Source organism: Coenobita brevimanus, chromosome 20, assembly GCF_032717465.1.
Source record: "Coenobita brevimanus isolate Jiangsu-jjx chromosome 20, ASM3271746v2, whole genome shotgun sequence".
Lineage (NCBI taxonomy): Eukaryota > Metazoa > Arthropoda > Malacostraca > Decapoda > Coenobitidae > Coenobita > Coenobita brevimanus.
This window is the reverse complement of record NC_136973.1, coordinates 19768568-19789026: the sequence shown is the minus strand read 5'-3', so window position 1 is coordinate 19789026 and position 20459 is coordinate 19768568.

Here is a 20459-nt window from a genome sequence, read left to right as displayed (position 1 = left end):
TGTATAGGCATCTATCTAATACAGCTACCGTATCACAACATCGGGTGAGTAGATGGTACCTACTAGATTGACAGATAGGTAGGTAGATAAACAGGTAAATATAATAAGTACAGATGAGTTTTATTCAACTTTTAATCTACTTTTGCATCTCTTATTATGTTACTAATAAATCGATCACGTCTGGTGAGTGGATGGTACCTACTTGATAGACGGACAGGAATGTAGTGAAAATAAAAACTGACGCCTTTTAGTCAAATTTTAATTTATTCTTGCAACTATCTATAGGTATCTAATAAATCTATCACTTCATCAGGTGAGTGGATGGTCCTTTATAGATAGATATATAGTCAGGCAGACTGACAGGTAAATAAAATAAATACTGATGACTTGTAATCAACACTTTTAATCTATTTTTGCAACAATATTTATTTATATAATAAACCTATCACTACATCGGGTGACTGGATGGTGCCTGCTACATAGACAGATCTTTAGGTAAACATTTAGATAAAATAAATGTTCATGCCTTTTAATCAAATTTTCATATTTTTTAGGTGCAACTATTTGTAGCTATCTATTTAATAAATCTATCACTACATCAAGTGAGTGGATGGTACAAACTTGATGGAGAGATAGGTCGCTGGCAAGCCAGGTAGAGAAAATAAATATTAATAACTTTCAAAAAACTCTTAATCTATTCTTGTAACTCTCCATAAGTACCAAATAAATCTATCACTACATCGGGTGAGTGGATGGTATGTACTTGATAGACAGATAGGTAGGTATACAGACAGGTGGAGAAAATATATATTGATGTTTTTTTATTCAACTTTTAATCTATTTTTGCAAGTAACTACCGTTACATGTATCTATTAAATCTATAATTACATCGGGTGAGTGGATGGTACATAGTACGTAGATATGATAGTAGACAGACAAGTAAATCAAATATTAATGCCGTCTGATAAACTTTTAAATTTATTCTTGCAACTATCTATATGTATCAATCTCATAAATGTATCACTACAGTGTGTGAGTGGATGGTAACTCCTAGATAGATAATTGGATGGTAGAGGGACAGGAACTAAAAATACATTCTGATGCCTTTTATTCAACTTTTAATCATTTTTGCAATTATCTATTGCGATCTATCAAATGAATGTATCACTCCATCGGGTGAGTGGATGATACCAAGCCTACTTAATAAACAGGTAGGTAGATAAAGTAAATATTGATGCCTTTTCATCAACTTTTAATCTATATTTGTATCTATCTACATGTACCAATCTAATAAATCTATCACTACATCGGGTGAATGGATGATACCTAGCCTACTTTATAAACAGATAGGCTAGATATATTAAATATTGATGCCTTTTAATCAATTTTTAATATATTTTTCAGCTATGTATTCGTATCCATCTAATATATGTCATAACATCTGGTGAGTGGATGGTACCTGCTAGACAGATACGTAAACAGAGAGGTAGAGGAAAAAATGTTAATGGATTTTAATGAACTTTTATTCTATTTTTTCAACTATATGTATCTATTAAATAAATTTATCGGTACATCGGGTGAGTGGACAGTACCTACCAGGTAGATGGACAGTAGGTAGACAGACAGACTGCTATAGAAAAGAAATACTGATGACTTAATTAACTTTTAATTTATTTTTGCAACTATCTGTATGTACCAACCTAATAATGTATATCTATCACTGCATCGAAAGAAAGGATGGTACCTACACTGGGTGAGTGGATGGTACCTACTTCATAGACGGAAAGGTAAACAGACAGACAGGTAGAGGAAATAAATACTGAAGCCTTTGAATCAACTTTTAATGTATTTATGCAACTATTTAAGATTATGTATCTTAATACATCTATCTCTAGGCTACATCAGATGAGTGGATGGTACCTACTTGATAGACAGGTAGTTATATAGACAGGCAGGTAGAGAAAATAAATACTGATGCCTTAATTAACTTTTATTTTATTTTTGCAACTATCTGTGTGTACCAACCTAATATATCTATCACTACATCGGAAGAAAGGATGGTACCTACTAGATAGATGGAAAGGTAAGTAGAGAGAAAATTTTGATGCTTTTTAATTAATTTATAATCTATTTTTGCAAATATTTATATGTATCTATCTAGTACTTTTATTACTTCATCGGATGAGTGGATGGTACCTTCAAAATAGGTAGATAGATAGGGAGACAGACAGGTAACGAAAATAAATATTGATGTCGGTGCCTTTTAATCAACTTTTGATATAGGCTAATTCTGTCACTATCTATATGCTTCTAATAAATCTAGCTCAACATCAGGTGAGTGGATGGTATCTACTAGATAGATTGGTTACCTGTAAAGAGATGAGAAAATAAATTTTGATGCTCTTTAATCAACTTATAATCTATTTTTGCGACTATACGTATGTATCTTCCATTAAATCTTTCACTACATAGGGTGCGTGGATGGTACCTATTACACTGATAGATATGACAGTGGAAAGACAGGTAAAAAAAATAAATATCGATGCCTTTGACGCAACTTTTAATCTATTTTCCAAGTATCAATAAATATTTAATAAATCTATCACCACATTAGTTGAGTGGATGGTAACTAGTATATAGAGGGATAGGGTAGAGAAACAATTTATGTCTTTTAATTAACTTTTAATCATATCTAATAAATCTGTCACTACATGGGATGAGTGGATGGTATCTAATAAATGAAATGATGTTACGTAGACACAGAGGTGGGGAAAAATCTGTAATGCCTTTTAATAATCTTTTGATCTATTTTTGGAACTATCTGTTGGTAACTGTCTAGTGAACAAATCACTATATCGGGTGAGTGGATGATACCTACTAAGTAGATGGATAGTAGGTAGACAGACAGGTAGAGAAAATGTATATTGATGCCTTTTATTCAACTTTTCATCCGTTTTTCCAACTATCTATATGTACCTAACTAATAAATCTAGTACTACATCGGGTGAGTGGATGGTATCTACTTAACACAGACCGGTAGGTAGACACACATGTAGAGATAAATACTGATGCCATTTAATCTACTTTTCAGCTATTTTTGCAACAGTCTGTATTCATCTACCTAATGTATTTATCACTACATCTGGTGAGTGGATGGTACCTACTGTATAGACATATATGTAGGTAGAAAATCAGGTAGATAAAATAAATATTAATTCCTTTTAATCAACTTTTAATCTGTTTTTGCAATTATCTATTAGTATCTATCTTATATATCTATCACCACATTGGGTGAGTGGATGGTAGATACTAGACAGACAGATAGGTAAATAGATAGACAGGTTTGTAAAATAAACATAGATGTCTTTTAAGCAACTTTTAATCTATTTTTACAACTGTCTATAAGTATCTAGCTAATAAATTTATGACTACATCGGGTGAGTGGATGGCACCTACTTGATGGATACTTAGTGTAGATAGATAAATATTGATGCCTTTTAATCAACTTTTAGTCTATTTTTGTGACTATGCATACATGTCTATATATATTTGTCACTATATCGGATGAGTGGATGGTATGTACTAGATAGATCGATAGGTACGTCGACAGAGAGGTAAAGAAAAAAGTGTATTTTAATTATCTTTTAATCTTTTTTTTTTTAACTAAATATCGGTATCTAATAATTCCTGTCACTACATCGGATGACTGGATGGTACCTACTTGATAGATAAATAGGAAGGTAGAAAGACAGGTTGAGAAAATAAATATTGATGCCTTTTACTCAGCTTTTAATCTATTTTTCCACCTATCTACAACGGTATGTATCTACCGTTTCAAATAAATCTATCACTACATCGGATGAGTGAATGGTACACCCGAGATAGTAAATTGGCGACCACGTACCCTAGGTGTCTGTGTCAACTGAGTTGGTAACATTGTGTGGGGGATGGGCCAGAGTACTTGGAACATATCCCCCATCCCCCTCGTAATCCATAGCAGGTTTGGTTTGGTTTCGTAAGATTCGCCTGCAATAATAGACGCTATTGACATGGGGTTACTGATCCTTGACATGGGGTTACTGATCCTAGATGTACTTGTCACCTATATCAGTGGAAGGGAATTGAGACATGCGTGTTATTAGTTGCAGCGTTGAGTTTTTTATACTACGGCTTGTATGGAGCGGTAATTGGTTTTGATAACGATACAGGAGTCACTGATTCATCCGAGATTTTGCGTTAATGGCACCTACGACCACAGATCAGACGCTTGAATTCTGGCCACCAACAAACATGGCTCAAGACCCTCGAAAAGTGAGCCTCTGTTCTAGAACTGTTGGCAAGAAACAAGCAGGAATGTCTGTTGCTGCCACAGCAGAGGACGAAGGCGTAACAACAGTTAAAATATGGTGGAGGAGGTGGCAAGCAGAAAGCGATCTATGCGATCATCCGAGGAGTGGGAGACCGAGAAAAAAACACCTGAAGACGACCGCAGAATCACTGAGCAGGCAACAAGGACACCTATCATCAATGCTGTGCAAATCAGGGAGCAACTGCAGTTACAAATGTCCAGGCAGACGATATGCATACGCCTTCATGAAGACGGTGTTCATGACAGGATTCCTGCTGAGAAAGAAGTGTTAACTGAGAGACATCGGAACGGCCGCCTTTCATACGCACAACAGCACGTGAACAAGGGCCTTGATTTCTGGGCGCTAGTGATATTCTCCGACGAGAAATCATTTTCCTCTACCACACGCGGGCGCCCTCACTGTTGGTGACGTTATGGAACCAGATACAACCGTGAAAACATCTATGAAGTAGCACGTAGTGGCCATGTGATGTGCAACGTGTGGGGCTGGGTCCATCTATTAGGTGTGGGTGAATTGGTTGCTATCAACGTGCGACTGACTGCAGAGAAATATATTGAAATATTAGAGGAAGCAATGGTCCCTACAGTTCTTGCTATGGCTACACCTTATCGTGAACGGATTCTTATCATGCAGGTTTTTATATTAAATACCGCCGACTCCATTTCAGTAATCATGGGATATAGTCACCTGTTATTTGAACCTATCATGTGGTATAAGCTACAGTGCACATGTTCAACACATCTATAAATTATTAACTGAACCTTATTTATGATAATGCCATATTTTCTATAACGGGCCATCTTTATTCATGTGTATTTATTTCATTCTTAGGACAACTGCCCAGCCATGCTGCAAGAATCGTAAGCCGATGGTCCAGGGAGCAGCTGGACACAGACCTGCTGCCGTGGCCAGCTAACGCTGTGGATTTAAATCCAATAGAGAATTGTTGGGCGATGATGGTCAATACCTGGCAACAGGGACAAGACAGGACACCCGACGCACTTGTGCAACTCAGTATGCATGAGTGGGAACGACTTCGGACACGTCAGGGTGATCTCTACAACATTGTTGCTTCACTCCCATCTAGACTGCATGAAGTTATTAACAACGACTGAGGATGGATACATTATTCATATCATGAAAACATCTATGTCCCACAAAAGATAATGAAATAAAGTTTCATCCTGCATACTTATTACGTGTCTGTATTGAACAATGTTGAGCAGAAACCTGCTCACAATAGCCATCTTCTAATAAAGTGTCATACATTATACCTATTTTGCATTTGTCTTTACCAATGTTGAGCAGAATTCTGCTCTACGTTACTGCGACTCCTCCCCCACACAGTGTTATATCGTGGATGAATCAGTGACACTTGTATCGATATCCAAATCCATTACCGCTCCATACAAGCCGTAGTATTAAAAACTCAACGCTGCAACTAATAACACGCATGTCTCAATTCCCTTCCACTGATATAGGTGACAAGTACATCTAGGATCAGTAACCCCATGTCAAGGATCAGTAACCCCATGTCGATAGCGTCTATTATTGCAGGCGAATCTTACGAAACCAAACCAAACCTGCTATGGATTATGAGGGGGATGGGGGATATGTTCCACGTACTCTGGCCCATCCCCCACACAGTGTTACCAACTCAGTTGACAGACACCTAGGGTACGTGGTCGCCAATTTACTATCTCGGGTGTACAGTCACGCGTACTAATTTCTGCTCAGGGGTTACCCCTTCCTTCCCCCCTCTACCCTGGACAGAGGGAAGGGGGGAATCGCGAACAAGTCTACCCCGCCTTCTGCCCCCAACTCCCCCATCCTCCACCTCCAGCTGCCAGTTACTGTTTAGACACAAATTTTCTCATGTCCTGTAAACATGACTAAACTGTCGTCGCACACGCTTTCCACGGCCAAGATTTGGACTATATTTTTAGAATAAATTATTACCGTATTGAACTGCATTCTCAAATTGAAAATATTCACCATCATTGTAATCCAGTGTCGTCCGCTGCACAATTCTGGGTTCCACTGCTTACTTTTTCATTTCCCCCAGCTCTCTCTCTCTCTGAATTGACTTTTCCCACTCAATCTTTCTTTTTAAATTTATATAACTTTCTCTTTGCTTCCCTCCCCCTCTCCCCCTTCTCTCTCGTTCTTTGTCTTAAGTCTTCCCCGCCTCTCACCCTTCCCCTCCCCCCACCTTAGGCCTGATCAGTAGTCAGTTATACCGTCACCTCTCCTTCGTATATCGTGTGCAGGCAACATTATCACACACACTTAGGTCAGATGTATGGAAATCTAATATATATATATATATATATATATATATATATATATATATATATATATATATATATATATATATATATAATTGTATTTCTCATTGTGCCAAGTTCAAATAGGGAACACCAGACCAATCTTCGTAATTTTTATTAGAGTGACCGTTCCACTTCACAAAGCTGGGTAGCTGGGCTTATAAAATGCACACACACACACACACACACACACACACACACACACACACACACACACACACGACTTAAATTTTGCACTGACAGCGTGGCGACTACAAATACTGTATAGTCATTCTAACAACTGGATCTGCTGCCTCCAAACCTTCCCTGTCCCAGTCAAACTCCTCATTCAATAACAGGTTATATATATATATATATATATATATATATATATATATATATATATATATATATATATATATATATATATATATATATATATATAAATAGCTTTTCATACATCTGACCTAAGTGTGATAAAATTATGTTGCCTGCACACGATATACGAAGGAGCGGTGACGGAACTGACTGTTGATCAGGGCTGGGATTTTCAAAAGATCGTTACGAGACCCCGCTATGATCATCGTAACGCGCTCATAGCGGTCATCTTTGATCGTGAGCTACGACAACCGCTAAGGTGTATCTTCTAACGCTCGCCGCAACACTCGTAGCTCACGATGATCCGATCGTAAAATCCGTTCCGTTCCGTTCCTATCGTTCATAATGCAACCCAGCTAATAGTCGCTGAGCCAATCAGAAGAGAGATTTCATAAACCTTGAAAGATTGTGGGCCAATCAAAATGGAGTTTCAAAATGTTAAATACACTTATCCAAGCGCGCCATTACATCACTCAAACAACTACGATATTCATCCCAAGACATACAAGACATGACAAGTGACGAGTCCCCTACCAAACGAGCAAATTTTACACATGAGATGATGGCGTTAATACAGGGTTGGCTCGACAGACAGTGCTGAAGAACAATTACATCACCTTGGGTATAACTATAGTGTGGGTGAAAGATCCTCATCATATTAACAAAACATAGTGATAATTTTGAAAATATCGAGATCCAAACTGAGACCCTTTTACCTGAATAAACTATACAGTATATCATTGGCTTCAGACTATCATTACAACTCCCACAGACTTAAACAATGTTTTAATGAACAGTGCATCGGTCTGCATTTTTGCAGATGTAACGGGGCATGATAGCTCAGTGGTAAAGCATCGAGCTCGTAATCGGGAGATTGCGAGTTCGAGCCTCGCCCGGGACTGCCGTGCCGGGGGCACGATAGCTCAGTGGTAAAGCATCGAGCTCGTAATCGGGAGACTGCGAGTTCGAGCCTCGCCCGGAACTGCCGTGCCGGGAGTGGTAGGGCGCTCCTGTAACCTAGCTGGGCTATATGATCCAAAACAGGGTCTAGCTCGGGGGAACCCCATTTCTCCATTTACAGATGTAAGCAGTAGAAACGAAAAATTCCCCCTCTTTGCCTACCTCTTGGCATCTTAACTTCCTTAAGAGATTTTCTGTACAACACGTGTGCCACTCAATTATTCTGCTCACACGTCCCTGTGTTAAGCCTAATGTGTCTGCCAACACACTCTGAAATGAGCCACTTGCATAAAATCTGGATGTCATTAACACCAGCAAATGACATGGCACAGCACAGGATCTTCTTGTCGCTGGTCCAACTAGTGGTTCAACTCTTGCACACCAGTGAAGGAGTTCTTGTCTGGGAAACCTATAATATCTCAACAAATGTTCGCCACTGTAAGCAAATGGATCCATTATGTCTCTGTAGTTCCTTTCAAATCTCATCGCTCTTCGTAATGCCAGTTCTACCTGTAAAACCACTTGTAATTCCATCTTCGTTCACAGAAAAGGGTAAATAAACAAACTTAGCACCACATGATTCGGTTTGTTTATTAGAGAAACATGCACTATGCGACACTACGATCAGCTTAAGGGTGCTTGTCAGAAATCATAGCTCTACGAGCAAATATAGAGGATGGAGGATCGTAAAATTTGTTTGAACACACCTTAGCGGTTTACGAGTGCGCTATGATTCTCGTACCCGCTACGATGATCTTAGCGGCCGTTAAGAGCTTTCGAACATCCCACCCCAGGCCTAAGGTGGTGGGTGGGGTGGGCTGGGTGGCGGGGAAGACTTAGACAAAGAACGAGAGAGAAAGGGGAGAGGGGGAGAGAAGCAATGAGAAAGTTATATAAATTTAAAAAGAAAGGTGGGAAAAGTAAATTCAGAGAGAGAGAGAGAGAGAGACAGCTGGGGGAAGTGAAAAGGTAAGCAGCGGACGACACTGGATTACAATGATGGTGAATATTTTCAATTTGAGAATGCAGTTCAATACGGTAATAATTTATTCTAAAAATATAGTCCAAATCTTGGCCGTTGAAAGCGTGTGCGACGACAGTTTAGTCATGTTTACTGGACATGAGAAAATTTGCGTCTAAACAGTAACTGGCAGCTGGAGGTGGAGGATGGGGGAGTTGGGGGCAGAAGGCGGGGTAGACTTGTTCGCGATTCCCCCCTTCCCTCTGTCCAGGGTAGAGGGGGGAAGGAAGGGGTAACCCCTGAGCAGAAATTAGTACGCGTGACTGTACATACATGATAGATAGATAGAAAGGCAGACAGGTAGATAAAATAAATATTGATGCCTGTTAATCAACTTTTGATCTATTTTTGCAACTATCTACAATGTCTACATGTATCTGTCTAATAAATGTCACTTCATCGGGTGAGTGGATGGTGCCTACCTTATAGAGATGGTAGAGAAAATAAATACTGATGCCTTTTAATAATCTTTTTATCTATTTCTGCAACTAACCATATGAATCAATCTAATTAATGCATCATTGCACTGGGTGAGTGCATGGTACCTCCTAGATTGATAGATGGAAGGTATAGAGACAAGTAGAGAAAATAAATATTGATGTTTTTTAATCAACTTTTAATCTATTTTTGGAACTAGCTATATGCTAATATCTATTACATCTATTACTACATCTGTGAGTGGACGGTACCTACTAGATTGGAAGATAGGTCTGTAGACAGGCAGGTAGAGAAAAGGAATTTTCATCCCTTTTAATAACTTTTAATCTATTTTCGATAGTTTTTATCTAATTAATCTATTACTTCATCGGATGAGTGGATGGTACCTACTAGGTAGATATACAGTGGGTAGACAGGCAGGTAGACAAAATCAATATTGATGCCATTTAATCAACTCCAGAAATATTTTTGCAACTATCTATATTTATGTATCTAATAAATCTATCACTATATCGGGCGAGAGGATGGTACCTACTAGATAGAAAGATAGGTAGGCAGGCAGACAGGTAGAAAAAATAAATATTGATGCCTTATAATCGACTCTTGATCTATTTTCGCATGTATCGACATGTATCTATCTAACAAATCTATCACTACATCGGGTGAGTGGATGGTACACCCGGCAACAGTTCCTCCTGGGCCCCCCAGTAGCGAAATGTAGTAGATGTGGCAGCAGTGTGTGTGTTTGTTCGTCTGTACATGCTCGAAAAATGTTCAGATCGTCAACTCTCTCACTCCATTGTGAACGTGAATCGGCCTTTGAGTTCACTCCATAGATGGCGGTGTGTGGTTATGGGGGAGAGACGGGAGGTCAGGACGGTAGGTGGGTCGGAGTTGGGGGGGACGAACAGCTAGGTTGTTTGTATTGGACATGATAATAGTTTTGCCAGTCATTATTGTGGATCGTTTCAGGTCACTGACACTTTGTATTCCTAACAACAACAAAAATGAAATATTGTTGCATTGCTACCGTTACAATATATTCCATGATGATTGGATATCCTCCATAACTTATTCCCCCCCCCCTCTCTCTCTCTCAGGTCATTAAGTAATCAGTATACAGAATTATCAGCACAGATTAAAGAGGATTTGTCTTTTAATTAAAACCGCTGACAAGTTGTAAGTGCAAGTGGCATATATACATTAAGGACTGATCAAAAGATAAACCGGTGAACATGATACGTAAAATGTTTCAGAATCAGTAGTAATTCTGTTTGTGACGTTTCCGAAGAGGCGGAGAGCAGATGATGTGGAAACCAAAAACGTCCACAATGCACTGGCAACAAAGGCAGAGGCTATTTCTGCAGGCTGAGTCAAGGGTCTCCCTTAACATATGTATAAGCAGTGCTGATGAATGTCCAGTTAAGACAGGCCCAAAGTTAATACCCTTTATAATATTATGAAGCATTAGTAAATGATGAAAATTTGGAGCCTTGTATATTATTAAGACGTTATCGAAGAGTTTGGTTTCATTTGCCTTAAACCAGGTTGGCAAGTGCTCGCAAGTCAATACTGGCATGTAGGCTATTGCCTTTACAATCTTAAATTTCATATTTAAACAAAAAAATGTGAATGTTATTAACGGAGTGAGAGTGTCTATGGGATAGATATGTGGCCATTATTTCTCAGTTCCCCCCATCTTCACCCATAACCATAATCTATAAAACATCGATCCCACCATCCATGAAACTTATCACGCCCTGCCCCCTCCCACACACACGCGTCTACAACACACATTTACATAGTTACTGACGTTTTTGCATCTGCTCTTCCATTATGATAATAGTTCTCATCATTTACATGACTGAATGCACCCGTTTTCTTACGATGGATGTATTAATAAGTAACATCGACCTATTTATTTTAAAAATATATTAACAGGTGCTATACATAGACCTACTAATGACTGGTTCTACACTTAGCCATACGTCCGCCAGCCCATGTTATGGACACTAGCTAAACAAATATATCTGTACTAACCGCAGTAGAACTGCTATTGAACATCGCGATGAATGAAGATAAAAGATGACACCGATTATATCATAGCTTACTAATAGGGATTTCAGTCTTACCGTATACGTATCAGTGCTCGTGAATAGATTTCCCTCGGCATCACCAAAAACTATCATTACATAAATTTATAACAGTTAACACTTTAGAAGACCAGGGATGTTCATGAGACGAGTAAAAGCGTCTGGCGTTTGCCAGAGTAAAATCCTTAAGTAGGCCGCCATTCGTTAAATGGTTATTAAATGCTAAGTTGGTAGATACTGTATCGTGTCTTTGTCTTGATTAGAAATCTATACCGGATGTAGAGACCTATAGGCTAAAGACTGGTTAAAGATACGGTGATGATAAGGACAGTAATGTGACTACCGTTTCTGATGTTGGAAATTACTCGATGGTTGTCGGAATATGTTCTTGAGTAAGCCTATTCTGTTGCAATCGGAAAAGTAGTGTTTCACATATTTATGTAATGCATTTAGGTATCTGTAGATATAATGTTTTTAAGCATTTGTAGCACATGGGCCAATTACCAGGTAGGGTCAAATATTCCATTACGGACGAGAAAACAATACATTTTTTTTTCTGCTAACACAATATAACCAAGGTATAAAATAATATAATTATCACTGATAATCCCATAATATTTATTGAAACAAATATTCCCTCGTATCAACCTTACAGATGGAGGCAGGATTCAGAATCCCGTGGGCTTGAACTATGAGTGAATGGAAGCGTGGCCAAGTATGAAATGGGCAAACTGTGGCTCTCTTGGCAACGTAACTCCTCACATTGCCCTAGCGGGGGGAGGTCAGGATGATGATGATGGATGATTGACGATGGATGATGAATGAGATGAATGATGCACGATGATGATGGATTATGGATGGATGATGAATGATGAGGGATGGATGATGATCATGATGAATGATGAATAATGAAAGCTGATTTATAATGAATGATGATGAATGATGATGAATGCAGAACTAATAGAGCGTCCATCCATCCTCATTTTCTATGACAGCCCTTAACCTGTCGGGCATGGAGGCAACATGATTCCAGATGAGCTGTGGGTTGTTCTGGAACATATCCCACTGGGCCTGGGTGTGAGCCATGAGTGTCTCCGGTGTCCGCTCCATGCCTGGCTCCCAACTGTTTACCATATTGGCCCACACATTTTCGATGGGGTTCATGTCTGCACCCTTAGACAGCCAGTCTAACAGTTCCAGGTCCTCTCTACGTCTGAACCACTCCTGTACTGTGTGGGCTGTATGTATGGAGCAGCGGTCCTGAACAAAAATGATAGGGCCAGGAGGGAATGGATAGTTGTGCTGCTGTAGCGAGGGAAGGAAAACATTCTGGAGTATGTGAAGATATTTTGCGACAGTGAATCTCCCTTCTATCCTAAAGATGTCACCCATACCGTGAATAGAGATCCACCCCCAAACGTTCACGGTGACGTGTCCACTCCTGGCCTCCTCATATATGTTTCTACGGTCGTACTGATGAATAAAAAATATTGCACTGCAATTTCATCATTAAGGCTGTTACAGTGGTAGGGTCTGGTGCTCACCGTTTGGACGTTTTCATACTTAAAGGTATAGGCCTATATACCTTTAATTATTTTAAACACCAGTAAAAAGTTATAAACAAAGATCACTGGGCAGACTTTAGTGTTGATAAATTTCGTCGTAGTGCTTTATTGTTTTAATATGAATATACACTAGAATAGAGAGGTAAATAATACAAGTATTACCTGTATTTTTACGAATACCTATTGTACAAGACATGAGTTTTAATATGAATATACACTAGAATAGAGAGGTAAATAATACAAGTATTACCTGTATTTTTACGAATACCTATTGTACAAGACATGAGTTATTTATATTACTTGGTCATTACCTACCACAATGTCGGTGCATTTATGATTGAATATTCATTACATTTTTATTACCGTGTGTTATCAAGTCTCCAGCTGTGGATTACTCCGTGGTTTGTGCTGTTGTAAGTCTTTTCATCTGTGAAGACGACCCTGGACCAGAAGTCAGTTCCTTTTTCCACATACTGACGGGCGAAGGTTAGTCTGCGTGCCCGATGTTCGTCTGTGAGGCGCTCCTTTTTGGCTAGAATTCTGTGACGGAGACCCGCCTCCCTTAAACGCCTCCGCACAGTTTTCGCGGTCACATTCAGCTGCAGACGTTCCCTTATGGCGACAGCGTTCGTGAAAGGGGCATCCTCCACCTCTCGTCGGATGTTTTCGTCTTCTTCACGGGTCGTTGATCGAGGTCGAGGTCTTCTTTCTAAAAGCATACTCGTTTTTATAACAATCTGGATATAAAACAAAAACAGGGAGATCCACTACCCATAATTAATACTTTAAGTTTTAACTCTACTACGAATGACTGACGTTAGCTACCAGGAACCTTGGATGATTAAAGCGTTGAGTTTTCTTTTAAATTTCATTTTCCTTTTTGGTCAACGGCAGCCTCAAAACTAAGTACTTATTGTAATTCATTGCTATATGTTATTATTTGGTAACTTCATTAGTAACTATCGCAACAAATGAATGTGCATACCAGCGTCAACCAGACTTCCAGTTTCCTCATGTCGATGTATCCACTTTTGAACTGTTGTGCGGGACACGGCAAGTCTCTGCGCTATCACCCGTGTTGAATGACCGGCCTCGTGAAGAGTGATGATTTGTGCGCGTTTAATCGTTTCTCTCTGCTGCCTGTTCATCTTGAATTCGGTGGTAGACAGGCAACGATAATATCAGGGGTGCAGACATCACCTCGCTCCACTTGTGATTGGCTGACTTGAAACTTCTCCCTGATGTGTGATTGGCAACATTTCGTGATCCCTCCAAACAAGCTAAAGGCGGAGTCAAATAGGCGTATTTCTCGCAGCAAGTTGATCGTTGGTGCTGCTCGCTGGCCATTTCGGTCTGCTATCAGCAAAATTTCGTCTGTCCTTGGTAATTGACAATATGCTGAGCTGTGGCCTTTACTGATAAGATTATTTTGAGCTCCGTCATTCATCTTGACCATGAATATTGAATAAGTCATAACACAGGTATAACTAGAGGCTTACAATTGCCTAAAGATGCAATTATGAAACTTCACACTACCTACTATTAAATAAATGTCCTGATGTTGGCATGAATCGGACAATGCTGGAACACTATATACTTTACCAATATGGGAAAACTGGGATCGAAGATTCGTGTAAATGCTCCATTTGAGAAGTTTCAACACAAACAAGCCTTGTGCCACTCATCATGTATACACCATTCACACTCGGGGTGCTGTAGACGAGACTGTGCAATTTCGCTGCCTCATTTTTGCCATTTTTACGTGGATGTGAGTGGGATATTATGACTCAACAACGCAATAAGACATACAGTAGAAAGCCTACCTGCATTACGACGGAGAATCCAGTTAGGAGAATTTGTCCTCCATCCACCGGAATCACTTGCCGCAGGGGTATTTGTCCTGTTGAGGCCTGGTTGACGCGAGCCTCAATTATTACACCATTATCATCATCAACATATGGATTATTAGTTGCTTTTTCTGCTCTCACATTGTGAACTGCTGTAATAGGATATATTCAGGCCTTTTACCATACAGTAATATCCAAAGATAACACGAAATACCAGTTGCGAAAAACATGCAATTGCTGTTATAGATGTTTACCTGGGAAATAGGAAAGGAAAAACCAGACTATGTAAACACAGTAGATCATTTTACGATGGTTACTGAAAACTATTGCCTGAACTGAGTTAACCAGTAAAAATGAGCTTAGTTTGTCTAAGTTATGATGATGTGAAACAAATATAAGTACTCGCCCGACTTGGAACCACCCCCAGGGGGTTGGGTTGGCCGACGTCTCCGTGATCACTCCAGCTCCACACTGTGTGAACTGTCTGCCATTCTGGATGCTGTTAGTCTTGTCTGCCAACAGGGAGTAAATGCTGTCATCATATGCGACTCCAAGCCTGCCATTCAGTCCCTATCCAGTGTTCGGCCCACACACTCTACAGTTGTTCAACTGATCTTATCTTTTCTGGCTTTACTGCTTCATCGTAACTTGACTGTCATATTTATATGGGTGCCATCTCATGTTGGTTTACGCCACAATACCACAGTCGACAGACTCGCGAAGGAAGCCTGCCGTTTGCCTCCTCGTGGTGATGGTCACCCTCTCTCCCTGACTTGTTTCCTCTCCAGAGTTCGCACCGCTGTTTTCCTCCCTGTGCGACGCCGCAGAGATGCACAGAGGCCCTACAGCGTGTCCATCAACCATTACGAGTCTGTCTGCCGCCTCAAGTATTCCTACCGTCGCCGGGGTCTCATGGTTCGGAGGCACAATGTTGTCTCTGCCCGTCTGAGGCTGGGCTACTGGCAACAGTGGCAGGTCGCTGGGTTGGAAGGGGAGCCTCCCTTCGCTGAGTGTCGCTTGTGCCACTCGCCTCGCTCCGACACTATAGAGCATTATTGCCTGGAGTGCCCTACCGTTCAACACCTGCTGCCCCAGGGCCAGCCGCTTGATGTGGTGTGTCGACACTTATTAAACCAAGAAGTTTTAGAAGAACTCTTGGTGCGTCACCCTCGTTTTGGCGGGTTTAAGTAGCTCACTGTGCCATGTGTGGCATATACCTCCATGTAATGTCTCTACATGTTCATGAGTTTTGTCTTTATTTGTGTGTGTGTGTGTGTGTGTGTGTGTGTATGTGTGTGTATATGTATATACATATGTATGTATGTGTGTATATATATGTATATATGTATATGTGTATATATGTGTATGTGTATGTGTGTATGTATGTATATGTATACATATGTCCATAGCTGTTTTCGAGGATTCCATATGTATCATGTTTCACATGTACTGTCTGACGCTGTTGCGTAATAAATTAAATAAATAATAATAAATATAAGTACTCCATAATACGGTATTAACTTTGGGCCTGTCTTAACTGGACATTCATCAGCACTGCTTATACATATGTTAAGGGAGACCCTTGACTCAGCCTGCAGAAATAGCCTCTGCCTTTGTTGCCAGTGCATTGTGGACGTTTTTGGTTTCCACATCATCTGCTCTCCGCCTCTTCGGAAACGTCACAAACAGAATTACTACTGATTCTGAAACATTTTACGTATCATGTTCACCGGTTTATCTTTTGATCAGTCCTTAATGTATATATGCCACTTGCACTTACAACTTGTCAGCAGTTTTAATTAAAAGACAAATCCTCTTTAATCTGTGCTGATAATGCTGTATACTGATTACTTAATGACCTGAGAGAGAGAGAGGGGGGGGGGATAAGTTATGGAGGATATCCAATCATCGTGGAATATATTGTAACGGGTAGCAATGCAACAATATTTCATTTTTGTTGTTGTTAGGAATACAAAGTGTCAGTGACCTGAAACGATCCACAATAATGACTGGCAAAACTATTATCATGTCCAATACAAACAACCTAGCTGTTCGTCCCCCCCAACTCCGACCCACCTGCCGTCCTGACCTCCCGTCTCTCCCCCATAACCACACACCGCCATCTATGGAGTGAACTCAAAGGCCGATTCACGTTCACAATGGAGTGAGAGAGTTGACGATCTGAACATTTTTCGAGCATGTACAGACGAACAAACACACTCACTGCTGCCACATCTACTATATTTCGCTACTGGGGGGCCCAGGCGGAACTGTTGCCGGGTGTATCTATTAGATAGACAGGTAAGTAGTCAGAGAAGTAGATAAAATAATTATTGATGTCTTTTAATTATCTTTTCATCTATTTGTGCAACTACCTATCCAGGTATGTATCTGTCAAATAAAAGTATCACTACATCAGTTGAGTGGATGGTACCTATTAGAGAGATAGATAAGGTACAGAAAATTAATATATATGCCTTTTAATCAAGTCTTAATCTATTTTTTCAGTTATCTGTATGAATGTCTAATACATCTATCACTACATTGGATGAGTGGATGGTACGTACCAGATTTATAGATAGTTAAGTAGACAGACAGGTACCGAAATTACTTACTGATGCCTTATAATCAAGTTTAAACCTATTTTTTTGCAACTGTCTATATGAGGGGTGTCAAAACCTTTCGAGGGCCACCTGTTACTTTGGTTAGGGTGTGGAAGGCCAGCCAAGACATATACCTGTACTATCACGAACAAAAGTTAGTTCCCCAAAACAGTCACTGAGTGAATCCGAAACACCTGAGGACCGAAAAACTAGGCGTCTGAAAGAATTACCATTTTCACCCAACAGATGGCGCACAGTAAAGTTTATGAGCGGGGGGGGGGGGCAGGGATGTTGGGAGAGGGAGGTGTGACGAAAGGAAGTTTGTATCTGGGTGCAGAATACGTAGGTTAATCACCAGATGTTGATATGGTTACGATAGTGATAGAGACAGATTACAATAAAAACGATATATAATGTTCAGTAACATTATCTGCATGCGTGGTGGATGTTGTAGCAGCAACAGTGGTCTAGTTAATATTATGATTACTAGCAATATACTGAAATCACATGTTTAAGTATTGAAGCAGGGAGATAGGATACTTGTTACTAATACACAGTACTTGTGATAGTTTTCTATGTCGATAAACAGCCAGCATTCAGACGACTGTTAAACCAAACAATATTTTAATTTGTCCATTATAAAATATTAGATTTTATTCCGCACATTAACAACACAGTAAATACCTCGCAGATAAGCAAATACATCGCACACTGTTATGTGTACATCGTCAACAAATGTTGTCCCCCCCCCCCAAACCAAGTATTAGGTGTATTGCAGGAATTAGTGGCTGAAAAACACCTACAGTTACACCTGGCAGGTTTTCCTCAATCTCGGGTCAACGTAACAACAAAAGAGGTGTTCTTTGATTTATTTATATTTTTCACATTACCCCGCCGACGAACTACTTTAATGAGCAAAAATGGCACTGCACTTGTTTCTCTCTTAAACAAGCACCTTCCGTGAGGTAAGTTGAAAAAAAAAAAAAAAGGCGTATTATGTAGACTACAGTTAATGTTAAGAAGAACCTTACGTGATGCTAACCTCTCAGCATAATCTTAGCTTTATCCTAACGAGACTGGTGTGAGTGGAATAGGGAGTCCACACATGGTGGAGACACTGTGAGCTTCCTTGACTCGTTAAACAGATCTAGTAATCACGCAGTTACATAAATTGTTCACTCCGTTATTATCACTGTGCATGAATAAAAGCACGATGTCCACAACCTATGTAACCAGAATGGCACTCGTAGAGAGTATACCTTCGCCAAGGCCTAAACCCCCTATAAAAGCATATTTCAGTCCGCAAGATCTGGAATTTTATATGGATCCTCACCAAACTGTACACATTAAATGATACCAACATCATAAATAAAATAAAGAATAAACCCATTAGTATGGAAACTGTAGGGGTATACAAAATTCCATGTAGAGACTGTGATTTGGTTTATATTGGTGAAACTGGAAGGGATTTGGACACTGGCATTAAGGAACACAAGTATGCTTGTAAGATAAGCAACATAAATAACGCAGTGTACGTTCACTCTTCGGAAAACGACCATAGAATCGACTGGAATTCTAGCCAAATATTGTACAAATGTAGTAACTATAAGAAACGTAGGATTGTGGAAGCTGTATGTATAGAGAGATATAATAATTTTAACCATAGTGAAGGAATGTATAAATTAGATCCAGTGATGAGAGGATTAGTGGCAAGGTCCTTGCCGCCCCTTGTAATCCCTCACTCAGGTCGTGGACAGAGTAGAGGGAGAGTCTGGTGAGGTCACATCAGGTGTGGTTGGGAAAACGTGTCCTCAGCCTGCATATAAGCAGCTTCTCAGCATTTGTATGTAGGCTACCATATAAGCAGCTCCTGCATATAAGCAGCTTCTCAGCATTTGTTTGTACTATATAAGCAGCTCCTGCATATAAGCAGCTTCTCAGCATTTGTATGTACAGTACCACTCTTGGTCTGTAGATCCACTGAAGAGGGCGACAGCTGTCCCCGAAACTGTTTGGAATACATCTTTTTTCGTCTGCCAGTGTGGGTTTTTGTATCCTATTTCATGGTCACGATAGTGTGACTCTTCAGCCGTCATCATCATCATCATCATCATAAATATCATCATCATCATCACCATCATCCCACATAATCACAAATATCATCATCATACTCATAATCTCACTTAATGAACTTAATCATCATCATCATCATAAATATCATCATCATCATCATCATCACCATCATCATCATACTCTCACATAATGAACTTAAATATCATCATCCTCACCATCATTATCATCATCACCATCATCATCCCACATAATGAAAAATATCATCATCATCACCATCATTATCATCACCATGATCATCATCATCATTGTCATCACCATCATCATCCCACATAATGAACTTAAATAACATCATCATCATCATCATCACGAACATAATTTCCATAATCATCACCACCACATATAGTTAGTCTGTCACTCTGGCTATGGGACCTCCACTACCCTGTACAACACCACCGCCAGTAACACATATAAGCAGACTTTAACATCGAACCAACGCAGGAAAAAAAAAAAAAAAAAAAAAAAGTTACAGGTTTCAAATGTTGGCCAAGTTACATAAGTTACCCGTCCATTTATTACAGTTTTCTATCTTGTAAGCTCCGCCCCCAAGATGGAGCCTTGCTGTCTCCCTCGACCCACAAGTTACTGTCCTACATTACAACAATGCCACTGCCCACAGTCCCACCATGACAACTCCTTCAGTTACCCCATGACAAAGGTGGTGTGTGGATGTAGGTCACCTAGCTCCATGGCGCCTCCCTGTCTACTCTCTCTCTCTCTCTCTCTCTGATTGTGTTGGTATAAACAA